Source organism: Eubalaena glacialis, chromosome 13 (genome assembly GCF_028564815.1).
Source record: "Eubalaena glacialis isolate mEubGla1 chromosome 13, mEubGla1.1.hap2.+ XY, whole genome shotgun sequence".
Taxonomy (NCBI): Eukaryota; Metazoa; Chordata; class Mammalia; order Artiodactyla; family Balaenidae; genus Eubalaena; species Eubalaena glacialis.
In genome coordinates, this window is record NC_083728.1 from 37,941,521 (window position 1) to 37,956,178 (window position 14,658).

Genomic DNA, 14,658 nt, shown 5'->3' on the forward strand with positions numbered 1-14,658 from the left:
ACCAAGGATTAATCTCCAAAATATATAAACAGCTCATGCAGCTCAATATTAAAAAAAAAGAAACCCAATGCAAAAATTGGCAGAAGACATAAATAGACATTTCTCCACAGAAGACATACAGATGGCCAAGAAGCACATGAAAAGCTACTCAACATCACTAATTATTAGAGAAATGCAAATCAAAACTACAGTGAGGTATCACCTCACACCATTTAGAATGGGCATCATCAGAAAATCTACAAACAACAGATGCTAGAGAGGGTGTGGAGAAAAGGGAACCCTCTTACACTGTTGATGGGAATGTAAATTGATACAGCCACTATGGAGAACTGTATGGAGGTTCCTTAAAAAACTAAAAATAGAATTACCATATGACCCAGCAATCCCACTCCTGGGCATATACCCAGAGAAAACCATAATTCAAAAAGACACATGCACCCCAACGTTCATTGCAGCACTATTTACGATAGCCAGGTCATGGAAGCAACCTAAATGTCCATTGACAGACGAATGGATAAAGAAGATGTGGTACATATATACAATGGAATATTACTCAGCCATGAAAAGGAACGAAATTGGGTCATTTGTAGAGCCATGGATGAATCTAGAGACTGTCATACAGAGTGAAGTAAGGCAGAAAGAGAAAAACAAATATCACATCTTATCGCACATGTGTGGAACCTAGAAGAATGGTACAGATAAACTGGTTTGCAGGGTAGAAATTGAGACACAGATGTAGAGAACCAAACGTATGGACACCAAGGGGGGAAAGTGGTGGGGGTGGTGGGGGTGGTGGTGGGATGAATTGGGAGACTGGGATTGACATGTATACACTGATGTGTATGAAATAGATGACTAATAAGAACCTGGTGTATAAAGAAATAAATAAAATTAAATTTAAAAAAAAGAAAAAAATGGATTCTCAGGCTCAACCTTAAATCTACTGAATCAGAATTTGTATTGGAGCAGAGGAAAACAAATTATTCCCCACCCTCTTACATTCTATGACTGAAGCCCTGGAAATTAAACTGACAAAAGACAATTTAAGACAGAAAAACAGAGTTTATTAACATACGCATTGTGCATGTAGGAGAAACTCAGCGATGAACGACTTGAGAAGATGAATAGAACTTGGGGTTTATATTAGCATCTTAATAAGGAGCAATAAATTTGTACAGAAGTGAGAAGACAAAGGAGAAGGGGTTTGAGGTTTTAAGGGGGGCAAGCTGTGGAAAGGTGTATATATATGGGGGGAAACTAATGGAAGATAAGGGTTGTTTTAGTAAAGTTTGTTATGTAGATTCCTCTTGGTATTGTTCCTGGGCTGCTAAGAGTCTAGAACTGTCTTCCTCTTCCTGCTGAGAGAGGGAGACACCCTAACACATGGAAATATAAATCCTGCTCTTAAGCAAATAGAGGAGGAAGGCAAAGAGCTTGTTTGGCATGTGGTGTTTCTCAACTGTCTTCAGCTCAGAATAATCCTTATGCCAAAGTGGCATATTTTGGGGTGGCATCTGATCCCCTATACATTTTTACCCTATTCCCAGGCAATTCAGATGCATAATAAAGCTTGAGAGGTGCTAGCTTTCAGCCCTTAGAGTTTCTGGAGTGGATGTGTTCACGTGTGCAGATGCTGCTGCAAGTCAAATGACACAATGGGCCCAGTCTCTAGCTCACATCTCACCACCAACTTCACTCAACACCATAGCAGGAACAAGCTTCAGTTTCTGATGACAATGTAGATACTAATGCCCTGATACGACATAAAGTGGAATTAGGGCCAAGAATTGGATTAGTTACTATCTATCAAAATAAAAAAAAGTATATTGAACTTAGTGAGGCTGCTACTTGACACAGACAGTGCCTTAGAGCCTATTAATTTATTTATGTGCTCAGATTTCTCTGGGAAATATTTAAGGTATAGTACATAAATCAACAAGATGGCTCTTTCTTTTTCAATCCCAGGCACTGTGAGATCCACGGGCTTCAGTGCAGACATGACCAAGTCCAAAACCCACACCATGCACAACCATTCCCAAAACTGGCACAGGAATGGCATCAAGAAGCCCCAGTCACAAAGATATGAATCTCTTAAGGGAGTGGACCCCAAGTTCCTGAGGAACAGGGACTTTGCCAAGAAGTACAAAGAAGGGCCTTAAGAAGATGCAAGCCAACAATGCCAAGGCCATGAGTGAACGTGCCAAGGCTATCAAGGCACTCGTAAAACCCAAGGAGGTCAAGTCCAAAATCCCAAAGGGCAACAGCCCCAAGCTTGGTCAACCTGCCTACATCACTCACCCCAATCTCAGGAAATATTACTGTGCCTGCTTTACCAAGGGCCTCAGGCTCTGCTGGCCAAAGTCCAAGGCTCAAACCAGGCCCAGGCTGCTGCTGTGGCTCTTGCTCTGGCTTCAGCTCAGGCTCAGGCTCCCAAAGGTGGCCAGGCCTCCAAGAAGGCTCCAAAGTAGAGGTCTCTGCTGATTCAAGGACAGAAGGACTGGTATGACCTCTGGGCTGCTACCTGCATGGGACTGGTGTCCTCCCATGTTATTTGTACAAATAAACCTGAGGCAGGATCTGTCAAAAAAATCAATCAATCAATCAAGAAGATGGACTTAGTTAAAAGTCAGAGTCAAGACAGAATAAAAACAAGAGCAGGGACATAAAATTGAATCAGTGTTGAAAATGTACACCATGAAGTCTAAACTCTTTTTTATGACTGGGCCACAAATTTAGTGCTGCATTCTAATAATCAAACATGAGAATAAACCCAGTCAACACCATTCTCATATGATAAAAAGAAGCCAATTGCTAAGAAGGAAGAAAGTATTCTCTGTTCCTCTTCACAGTGAAACTTCTCAGAGGTGTTGTTTACACACACTATCCCCACCTCCTTGTCTCTGGTTCTCTTTTTGACCTACTCCCCATCTGGCTTCTGCTTCCCTAGTCCACAGAAGTTGCTCTTGACAAGTTCACTGTAGTCTCCATGTTGCCAGATGCAATGACCAGTGGTCCTTTCTCTGTCCCCACCTCATTTGACTTCTTAGCACCTCTCCTCCTGGTTGACCACTCATTATTAGAACATCATCCTCTTCGGCATCTGCAATACCACATTCTCCTGGTTTTCCTCCTGGTTTGCTGGCTGCTCCTTCCTTTCACATGCTATGGTTTCTTCAGGATACTGTATCCTGGGACCACTTCCCTTCTACATCACCACTTTCCTTATGTTATCTCATACCCCTAAGGCTTTAAATGCCATCTGTGCTGAAGTCTCCCAAATGTTCATCTTGTGGATCTCCTCTCTCCTCTGGGCTCTAGATACAGATACAACTGCCTCCTCAACACTTCCACTGAGATATACCAAATGGCATTCAAAATGGTGTTCAAACAGAAGATTCTTCATTTTATACTCAAACTAAGTCCTTCCCCAGTTGTCTCAAGAAATAGCATCACCATCCAGCCAGTAACTATGCCCAGAAGCTAGACCATCGTCCCTGGCTCCTTCTTTTCTCTAATCCCCCCACATCCAATACCTAAGTCCTATCAATTCTGCCTCCAAAAAGCCTCAAATACATCCCATCTCTACCACCACTACCTTCACCAGATGACTGTCAGAGCCTCCTCAGCTTCTACTCTCACCCTATCCAAGCCTCTCTCCACAGAGCAGTCAAAATAAGCTTTTAAATTCATACATCAATCTAGGCAATGGTCATCAAAAAAAAAAAAAGGACAACCAGAATTATGGACCTCCTAATGAAAGTACACAACACCTCCCATGAGATTGTATTTTCAAAAATATGAAACCTATGTTTAATCATGTCTCTATCCCTAGATAGTAATTTATAGGAAAAACAGGAGAAGCGTTTCTTGGATTGTTTATTGCATCACTGGGGGAAGTGTCAGAGTTGCGTGGAAGGGAAGTATAGCAATAGCCCTCTCGGGGGCCTGCAGCAGCGGGTCAGCCCAGGTGCACAGCTCTTGGACCTGATCAGAGAGGAATTGGATGAAGGAGCAGCCCAAACATCCTCTGGCTAGTGCTGCCTCAGCAATTTTTTTTAGCCAGGCTCTTGATAAATGCTGGGAAACAATGCATTGCTGAGATGTTTCTCACCAACCTGCACCTGGAGGCAGCTAGGCTGAGTGATCAGGGGCTGCAAATCAGGGGCAAAAGAAACAACATACTGATGAGAACATGCTAGGCAAGGAAGGGCTTCTAAAGGCCACAGGAGCCCATGGCACTGTGGCCTACATGTGACCATGAAGGCTTCTAAACATTCTTACTGAATTCATTTAGAACAGATCTGCCTTTGAGTTAACACTTCTCTGCCCAGTGCTCTCAGAAGCCATCTATCCACTCAACTTGTTAGAAAAATGAACAGTGGTGCAATGTGATATTTGTCACATTTGAGGGTGACACCATCTTCTACAAAACCCAACAAAATGTGGGTTTTCCTTCAGCTCACAGCAGTGGGGTAAACAGGATGGAATTTCTGATTAGGCTATAAACCCAGACTTAAATGGATAAGGCAGTTGCTAAGCCCACATCTCACTTTTCTTTCCAGATACACAGTACAGGTGTTCCCTGGGGGAAGATGCCATATCTTACAGAATCACTGATGCCAACATATGTCAAAGTGGATGGAAAGAAAACACCATCAGCATGTAGCTTTCATCAAGAAGGTCTCCAGAAACTGTTCACAAATAACATGGAATTGATACAGTAAAAGGTAGCAGGATCTACTTTCCCTGACTTGGTGTGAATGACCTTAGGGAAGTAGCTAAAATATTTTGATATTTGATTTAGCTTTCTTTTACATAAGGGTATGGTTACAGGCCTCAATGGATTTGATATGAATTTAAATTTAAGAGAGTATATGAAATGACTAGCAAAATGTCTGACATAGTACACATTCAACAAATACTGACTCTAATGAATTAGCCTTACTTGCAATTCATGCTATTAGCAGTTCAAGTCCCCACTGTGAACAGATAGCTTTTCTGACCCTTGGTGCTAGCACTGAGTTACTAAAAACAACAGGAATTTCTCCAAGGTGACCGTCCACCCCACCCCCAGTCCTCTTTTTTCTTTCTCTAAACCTCAAATCCCCCTCAACCATTTATCCACCTTCCTCCTCCAGGAAGAATGGTGTAGCTAAGCACTTAAAATCAGAAACAGGAATTAAATCCCTGGGTTCATCTATCTAATGACCACCCTCCCCAAGAGCTCCCACAAAAAGAGGGATAATTATGATGTGAGGTGGCAGAGAAAACTAGTGCAAAATGAGAATGGAAAGTAAGTGGATGGAAAATTTAAAACCAGGACAGAGGGGTGAAGAAAGAAAACATTGAGTTATAGGTATCTTAGAGCTCACATTCTACTGGGGAAATGAACAATTAACATAAGAACAAATGAATAAGCAAGAAACTTAAAGACAATATTAGCTGAGACCCTATTATATTAAAATGCCTCACCTGCCCCCTAACATCTTCTCCCCACACCATACCCACCACACACACACACACACACACACACACACACACACACACACCTCTAAACACAGACAACTTCACTTGGAATCAAAGCAAAAATCTCAGGGGCATGGACATGTAAGCAGTTATAAACACCCAGATTAGTAACTAGCTCCATCACTTATTAGCTGTGTGTCTTTGGCAAGGTATGTAACCTCTCCAAGGCTCAGATTTTTATCTGTAAAGCAGGCATGCTAATAGATAATTCATGGCTATAGGAATTAAATTGATCATCCATACAAAGTGCTAAGCACAGTACCCCACTCACAGAAAGTGCTTAATAAATGTTAATTGTCATCTTTGTCATTGTGGTTGTCAGTTAAGTGACACCAGTCTGCCTTTTTATACTAAGGATCTTTGGTAACATAATTCATGAGTGGCTAATTTTAGTGATTGACACTACAATGCATAAAACTAAACCCTCATCCTTTGATTCCTTTTGATTGGAAAAAATCAGATAAAATATATGCCAATGCTCTGAAATTAACTTCAACTGAACATTAAAGATAAATACCTGTACTCCTTCCTACCTGTTTCCATAGTGAGGCATTTAGTCAGATGTATCAGGTGTCTCTCTCTGATAGATGGGGCCCTTGATACTGAGCAGGGCCCTGTGGGGCACCTGGGCACAAAAGCCTTTCTGTGTTCCGCATTTCTTTCATTACAAGAAATAGGCTTCATTCAGCCTCCATGACCTTCTCTGAGTTCCAATGGGCAGATTTAAGCAGTTGTTAATTAGGGAAGGGAGGGGATGTGAGACAAGGGAGAAACAATCAAGAGAAACAATAGTGCAGCCTTGGGGCAAGGTCCTGGTTCCCCATCAAGGGATACACACAACAATATCTTTGAGCTGTTTTGCAGTTACTGAAACCCCCACCAGGTGGGAGAAGTTAACGGTTAACTAAGGTGTGCTGCCCACAAGCAAGTAGACCCCAGACCAGTTGGAACCAGAAAGTGATGATGCTGACTCCCACTTATCTCACCACCAACCAGTCAGAAGAATGTCCACAAGCTCATCACGCCCTCTTTGAGCTATTACTATAAAACTTCTCACTACCCTCTCCAAGTTGGGACACAGTTTTTTTTTTGTTTGTTTTGTTCTTATGAACAAAGGCAAACGTTTTTTTGGTTTGTTTTTTGTTTTTTGTTTTCTTAATTAATTAATTTATTTATTTATTTTTGGCTGTGTTGGGTCTTCGTTTCTGTGCAAGGGCTTTCTCTAGTTGTGGCAAGCGGGGGCCACTCTTCATCGCGGTGCACGGGCCTCTCACTATCACGGCCTCTCTTGTTTCAGAGCACAGGCTCCAGACGCGCAGGCTCAGTAGTTGTGGCTCACGGGCCTAGTTGCTCCGTGGCATGTGGGATCTTCCCAGACCAGGGCTTGAACCCATGTCCTCTGCATTAGCAGGCAGATTCTCAACCACTGCCCCACCAGGGAAGCCCAGGGACACAGTTTTGAAGGCATTAGCCCGCTATGGCTCCCTTTGCCTGGCAAAGCAATAAAGCTATTTTCTACTTCACCCAAAACTCTGTCTCTGAGATTTAATTTGGTGTCAGGGTACAGAGGCCGGTTTCGGCTTCACCCTCAGGTATCAACTTTCAGGAAGAGACACACTTTGAAAGAGGGCCATGATGAGATACCTCTGCCTTGCCCCTGAGCCCATGAGTGACAAGAAAGACTAGTCCCTGTGCCTCCAGACTCCCCCAGCATACCAGGAAAGGGTAGTAGCGGTGTGCATTCTCTAGCTCCTCTACCTGGAAATTCAGAGGTGGGAATTCAGGCCGTGTATAGGGCCTGCCACATATTCTAGCCCAGCCTCACAAGCAATGCAGCTGATCCCATGTGGTATTGAACTCACAGCAGTGGTGGGTGGGGGGGCAAATAATTCATTCTACCTAACTGCCCCCAGTAGTTAAGGTAGAACATTATACCCCATGCAGGTAGTGATGTGCTCATAAATAGTTAACAGTCTACTCTTCAGGAAGGAAAGCCCTGATTTGTAGCAGTTGCAAATCCCCATGGTATAAATATTCCCACCATGGCTTAATTCAGGACATCAACTGGCTTGCAAATTTCTGCAAATTTAATAATCTGCTCCCATGAGCCAGAACATCTGCTTCCAGCACATCATCCCATGCATCCCCCCTTCCTTTCCTCTCATCTCTCTCTCTTTTTCTGTCTCTCTCTCCCTCCCCCCTCCACCCCTCCCTCCCTCCCCACCTTTCCTCTCTCTCTCCAAAGAATTGTGGTTCTTTCAAGATGTTTGAGTTGGTTTAGAAGTGGTACAGGCATCTGCTTCTCCCTCCAACCTTGAGACAAAAAGCATCTTTCTGTAATGAGAACTGAAGCCCTAAGCCCCCTTCTCTCCCCAAGTTCCTGGGGAATCCTCCCCAGGTACTTTCAAAGGAGGAGGAGGAGAATAGCTTGTTTTCAAAGCTCTCTATGGGAGAGGCATCTTCCTGGGAGCCCTGAAGACCCCATCCATCTCTGGGCAGATTGGCTATGTCAACTTCTATCTGAAAAGAGGACTAACCCTTCATCTTTGGGCAAGGAGCTATCAATTTCAGATGCAAAAATTCCCTCCTCCCCATCCTTCAGAGTTCAGGTTTGAACAGAACTAGCAAACAAAAAAACCTTAAAATGGCATTTTCCTGCTTATAGCTGCCCACACTGACTTCTCCATTACACATATTGTATCACTGACTGACTATTAATTGCTCCAGTGAGTCCTTTAGAATTAAATTGGTGATGTTCCCCATGTTAAGATGGAAAGTAATAGTTATGGAGGGAATGCCAGCAACTTTTGGTGGTCGTGAAGGCTTGAATGATTGTTTAGCAAATAGTCACTCCTACTCCTTCCCACCATAGGAGGCACATACTTTGTCACCCCATTGATTTTGGACTTGGCCATCTGACATGCCTTCTCCATGAAGTGCAGACAGATATGACAGAGTGCCAGCTCCAAGCCTGGGCCTTAGAAGGCCTTGTGTATTTCTGCTTGGCCACCTGGGACCTTTGACCTTCACCTTGAGAAGAACACACCCTAGGTAACAAGTCCAAAGAGTACAGGAAACATGGAGCAGACCTGGACCCGATCTTCACCCAGAACCTGGATTCCAGCTTCACCAGCCAAACTTCAATTGACCCTCAAACCCAGGGGTGAGAAGTAAATGACTGTTGTGTCAAGCCACTGAGTTGTGGGGAGGGTTGTTACACAGTATCACGGTGGCAAAAATGAACTAAGATAGTAGGCAACCTAGCACGTCACTGCAGAGATTAGAGTTCAGCTTGCTTCTTGGGCCCAGAAAAACAATGGGTACACTGTACTCCAAACTGCAATGTGTTGACACATGAACTCCAGTCCTGGAATACAATACAAGGCCCTGCCTACTCACCTCTTTATTTTTACTTTACTCTCCTATAATGATCACTTCACAGGATGAGACCTGGGGAGGGAGGGGAGTGGAAGGCACAAGGAAAAGTGGTCAAAAAGGGAAATCCAAAAAGAAGAAAAAGCCCCAATTCTGATGGCAGTTCAACCCAACATTGATCTCTCTCTCTCTCTCTTTCTCTCTTTCTCTCCCTGCCAGCACCCACCAGGGTGTTTTTCCCTTGAGTTGATTTCAGTTGTACTCTGATAAGAGTGCTTCTCTCTGGAGAGCTCAGAGAATTAAGTGGCATCATCTCCGTATTGCTCTGGATATAAGAGTGTGGGGGTGGAGGGTAGGAATAGTGAGTTCCATTTATGGATGAGACTCCAAAGGCACAGGGCTCTTCTGTGGGTGATGGGAAGTCCCTGGCTCTGGCTGAGGCAGGCAAGGCTGGGCAGAAGCCAGATTCCTGCTCTGGATGCTGAGTATGAAAGCAGGATGCTTCTTTAAGTGTTCCCATCCCCTGAGTCCTGTCCCAAAAATCAGATTAGAACCAGGAAACTTGGCCGTTCTCAGATCTACCCAACACATAATGATGATGTCTAAATCCCCTAAAACAATATGTATAACCATGAAATAGGAGTTCAAGTTGGAATACAAAATATAAATGTATTAACATGTTCAATCTTATAAATGATTCATAACAAATTCTGTTTCAGATATATCATACACATTTGTCTACAGCCATACCACCCTGAACACGACCAATCTTGTCAGATATATTATACACATTCTATAGCAAAACAAATACAGGCCAAGGAGCACACCTAACATACAGATCTTGGTTTCTAAATGCCATTCTCCACTAAAAAGAACCATGGGTGCATGGAGAAAAGGCCCAATTGCAGGGCTGGGGGAGGGCAAGATCAAGGTGATCTTGGAGCATCTTGCTCCAGAAACCCAGGACTTGATATAAATAGTGTTCTATCAAAAGAACATGGGATCTGGTTTGAAGAGGCTCCTACCAGGCAAATTTGGGACAATTCGTGCATCAACAATAAATAAATGAGGGCAGTAATATGTTTTTATTGAATTAAAAAAGAAACCATAGCAACCATCAAAAGAAGATGAAAAAGATGACAGAGGAGGAGGTGAATGCAGAAGGTGCTAAGAAAAGCAATTCTTACCAGCTAAATAATATAGAAGGAATGGCAGAATTTGGAAAACTGCTGTTTTTCAACTTCCAATGTAATAATCAATACAGGCTTTGACATTCCATGAAACAGACAGCCTAGACCCTCCAAAAATGTTCAAGTCTTTAACAAAGACCAAACCAACAAGGGAGGACCTGTTCTAGATTGAGGGAGAATGAGTAAACATGACAACTAAATACAATGCATCATCCTTTATTAGGTTTTGGACTTGAAAAAAAAAAAAAGACATTGTTGGGACAACTGGAGAAATTTAAATATTCATGTATGTTAGACTTTTGTGTCAATATTAAATGTCTTAGCTGTGACAACAGTATTGTAGTTACGTAGGAGAATGTTTTTTGTGTTCAGAAGATACATGGTAAGTATTTAGGGATAAAATATCCTGATGTTTATAACTTATTTTCAATTGGTTCAGCAAAAGAAACATACATATATAAAAAGAAGTATAAACAAATCAGCAAAATTTTTATAATTAGTGAATCTAGCTGAAGGTATTCTTAGCACTATTCCTTCAACTTTTCTGCAGATTTGAAGTTTTTCATAATAAAAAGTTGAGGAGAGAAAAGAAAATAGCATCTTAATTCCTGGAAATACTGGTGAATGTTTGTTTGTTCTCAAAGTTGGAGATGTTCTAAAGCTTAGAGATTCTGGGTTAAGATCATGTGACCTCACCAGAGTTATCCTGATGTCAGTGAGCAGACAAATGGGTTGATGGCCTTGAAGGGTGAGGGATGAGGAGTATAGGACAGGGCTGAAGAAAAGACCTTCTTACTATACACATTGAGTGGGAATAACCAAAAAACCTAGTGACAAGTTATCCAGCCTAGTTGTTCGTGTGTTTGTACCAAGAGGGACCTCCTTTAACAATTTCCCCCTAGGGATCCATTGTCTTCTCATTCACTCAGCATTCAACAAATATTTATTGAGAACCTACTATAGGTCAAGCATTGTGCTAGTAAGAGGGTAGGTAAGGGAAACAGAAAACAGCAATATCCCTACCTTTGTGCTGCTCAAAGCCTAGTGGAGAATCCAGATATTAATGAAATAAACCTATGACTGTATGAAAAATTGCAACCCTGAGAAAATGACACATGCCAAGATCAGAAATATGGGTAGATATTAACTAAACTAAGACCAGAAGGAAAGAGGTGGATCATGGCTGAATCTAATTTCCATTAGTATGTGTTGACTATGGCTCAAGTTTCCCCATTATTGCTTAGAGATTCTCTCTCATAAAAAAATATCTAATGCAAATTCCTGTGTTACATATGAGAGAAATGAGGCCCAGCTGCCGTAAAGTTTTATAGTTTGTTTCTCGAAGAAAATATTAGGACTATTCAGATGAGTACCAAGTCCTTTATTTGATCAATTTTTCAGAAACACTTAGCTCTATAACCCAAACAGAAACCAAGGAATTACCTTTCAGTCACTCAATTCCTCCCCACTTTGCTAATTCATAGGAAGACCCACTAAATCTGAGTGGCTATGGAGTTCAGATATTCAGTGGATGACAATAAACTGAAGTGATTATAATCTCACTTGAGTGAAAACAGTCCCTAATTTCCCCAAAAGCCACAATCTACTGATGAAACTGACTCAAAGTAGGGAGAGAAATAAGAAATAAAAGGAAATAGTTACAAGACTTGGAAAGGTGTTCAAAAAGTTTTTGAGCTCATCCCACAACCATCTCTGCGTGCATTGTCTCCTTTCTGTACTACTTAAACATAATTTTGATGTCTGCCAGATTAAATTACCCACTTGACCAATTCATGCCCTCAAGGTTAAATGCTATAATTATCCTTAATAAGCATAACTATCAGCCTGTTTTTGCTTAATGGTTATAAAGTTTTATGCCTTTTAATAATCCTCCTACAGGTGGAACATCATTTTTTTCAGAGAGCTGACATTCTGCTCTGCATAAAGTGTCAAACCAAATCAGAGTCTTGTTTTTGTTCACCAGAACAACATGAGCTTGAAAATGTGGTGTTGGAAGAAAAACCACATGCAAAAAATGTTCTCTCAAGAAAACTGGCAAACCAAGAAAATCCTACACAGATTTTGCAACAACAAAGCTTGTCTCCTAGAACACTTTTTCTCTAGATTTAAGCTTATATAGAATGGATTATCTTTTTACTCTGCGTGCTTTATAATATTGCCCAGCAATACTTACAGTCAGGTATTGGAGCTGACACCCTTTTCTCTTTGGCTTGCAGTGTGGCACTTTTCATACCACTTTCCTACATCTCTCCACCTTGGGTTGTTGCTGTTATTGGTTCCATCCATGTAGGTGCCTTATTTTCAACTAAAGTTTGGGTTCTGGAACTTCTTCCTGTGAGTGGATGTTCATATTGACTCCCATCCTTACACCTGAGTGGAATTTGGTGTTTCACTTTTGTATTATTTTCTTTCATATTTATATGGAGTTAAGTAAAAAATGAATCTGTACTTAGTAAGGAGAGATCTTATGCAACACGTTTATTGTAAAGGAAGGGAAGGGACTGTTGCAGTAGGGATTAACTTTGACCATAAAGTCTGCAAGTGTCCCAGGGTTTACGCAAAAAGAAGTTTTCTTTTACAGGGAGGAGTAAACAAGCTAGAAATAACCATGAGGGGACAAGGGGTGAAGGGGAGTGGCTAGATTGTAGGTTAGAGAATATTTTACCCTCATGCCAACCTATACTCAGGAGGGGCTGTTGAGGATGGGCTGTGTCTTAGCTCAGGCTGAGGGTGGACCAAAGTTCAAGCACCTGGGGAAAGGAGAGAATCTTAACCAGAGTTTGATAAACAAGCATTTTGTTCCAATTAGTGGGAGCAAGCAGTTTAGCCAATTGTTTATGAGGCAAAGAATGGAAAATTAGAGGGGTCTTTAGGTAAACAGTGTGGAAGGGAGGCATTTGTGAGTCCTGTCTAAATTTTATGGGGAAGGGTAGTTCTTTGCAGTAAGCACCTTTTGTTCCCCAAACACAAAGGGGTGGGAGGATTTCTTAACTATCACAGTTTTCCAGGAATATAGGACCTGGGTAAAATTCAACATTGTCAATGGCCACAATTAAGGCCAGAATCTAAGAGACCTGAACATGCCATGTGATGCTTTTGCTGGCCCAGAAGCAGAAAGGAGCATCTGTGTTGTAAGAACAAGTGGGAAGAGTTGTCACATCTAGGACATCAGCTTTACTTGTGCCCTCATCTGCCACCTCCCCTGTTCCATCCCATTTGGGAGCAGGCATGAGCTCCCTGTGAGCTGGAAAACACTGAAAATCTGGAGGATTCTTTCAGTTCTGCAGCCTACTTTCTATACCCTTATGAGTTCCAAACACAGTGATCTCATTTTAGAATTTAAACTATCTCCTGTTAGTCACTTCTTTCAGAAAATAACAACCTGGCTGTTAAAATGCTATATGTTCATCATTGAAAGTATGGAGAATATGTCAATTAAAGAAAGAAAATCACTCCACGATCTACAAACTAGGAGGTAACCATAGTTAATATTTAGTTGTATTTCCTTTCAGGACTTTAAAAAATGCATAATATTCTGTGTGTGTGCTTTTTCCATTGTGTTTTCCTTACTGGTTATTGGAGGATATAGGAAGGTTTATGGTTGTTGATGCTGTTAACTGTTGTTATTGTTGTACATGTTTTTTTTTATTCTTTTTAAATAAATTTTTTTAGATAATTGTAAATTCACATGCAGTTGTTGGAAATAATACAGAGATATCCCAATGATAACATCTTGTGTAACTATATGTACATGTGTTTTTTAATAGTCACCTGCCAATGTCCATCAGCTGAAGACCTCCAGGAACATACCTGTAGTTAAACAAATTGGGTTTATTGTTCATTAAAACAAGGGAAAACGCACAGCAAAGGGAACCATGGGTATCTCAGTAGGAGGATGTTATAAAGGACTGACAGGATTGGGACTTATGTGAGGTGATTTGGGGGAGGGCTCAGGAAGCAGGGCTTTGCTCTGGATTGGATACTGTCAGGAAACAGAGACAATTCTGTGATTAGGTATCTGAATCATTTTTATGTAGAAGGCAGGAGGAATGAACTGAGGTAAAGAAGCAGAGTCATGTCTCTTAGCCTGGACGGAGGCTGTTGGTTATTTTCATGTTTTAGACAATGTTCATGTTTTTGTCTGGGTTCATACATTATTATGGAGAGATTTAGGTTTTGTCTTGATCCATCAGGGTCACAGAGTGGCCTTGTCTGAATGAAATAATCTGTTTCTGTTCAATGGGAAAACACCACGGTCTGGCTGTGAGGTCAGTACTTGGTTATCAGGGGCCAGCTTACCTTTCTCATGCCTTACTTAATGTATAAATCAGGGGTTCCCAGAGAAACAGAATCAATAGGATATACAGAGAGATATATAAGAGGAGATTTAATTATAGGAATTGGCTAACACAGTTAGGGAGGCCAAGCAGTCCCACAGTCTGCCATGTGTAAGCTGGAGAACCAAGAAAGCCAACAGTGCAATCAGCTCTAGTTGGGAGTCTGGAGATCCAGCCTGATGTTAAGTCCCAGGGTCCAAAGACCCAAG

At 41.7% G+C, this 14,658-nt stretch overlaps 1 pseudogene; it reads left to right on the forward strand.

Moving 5' to 3' along the window:
* The first annotated feature begins 1,997 nt into the window (after positions 1–1,997).
* On the forward strand, positions 1,998–2,468 carry LOC133103899 (large ribosomal subunit protein eL29-like; annotated as a pseudogene).
* Positions 2,469–14,658: the final 12,190 nt, after the last annotated feature.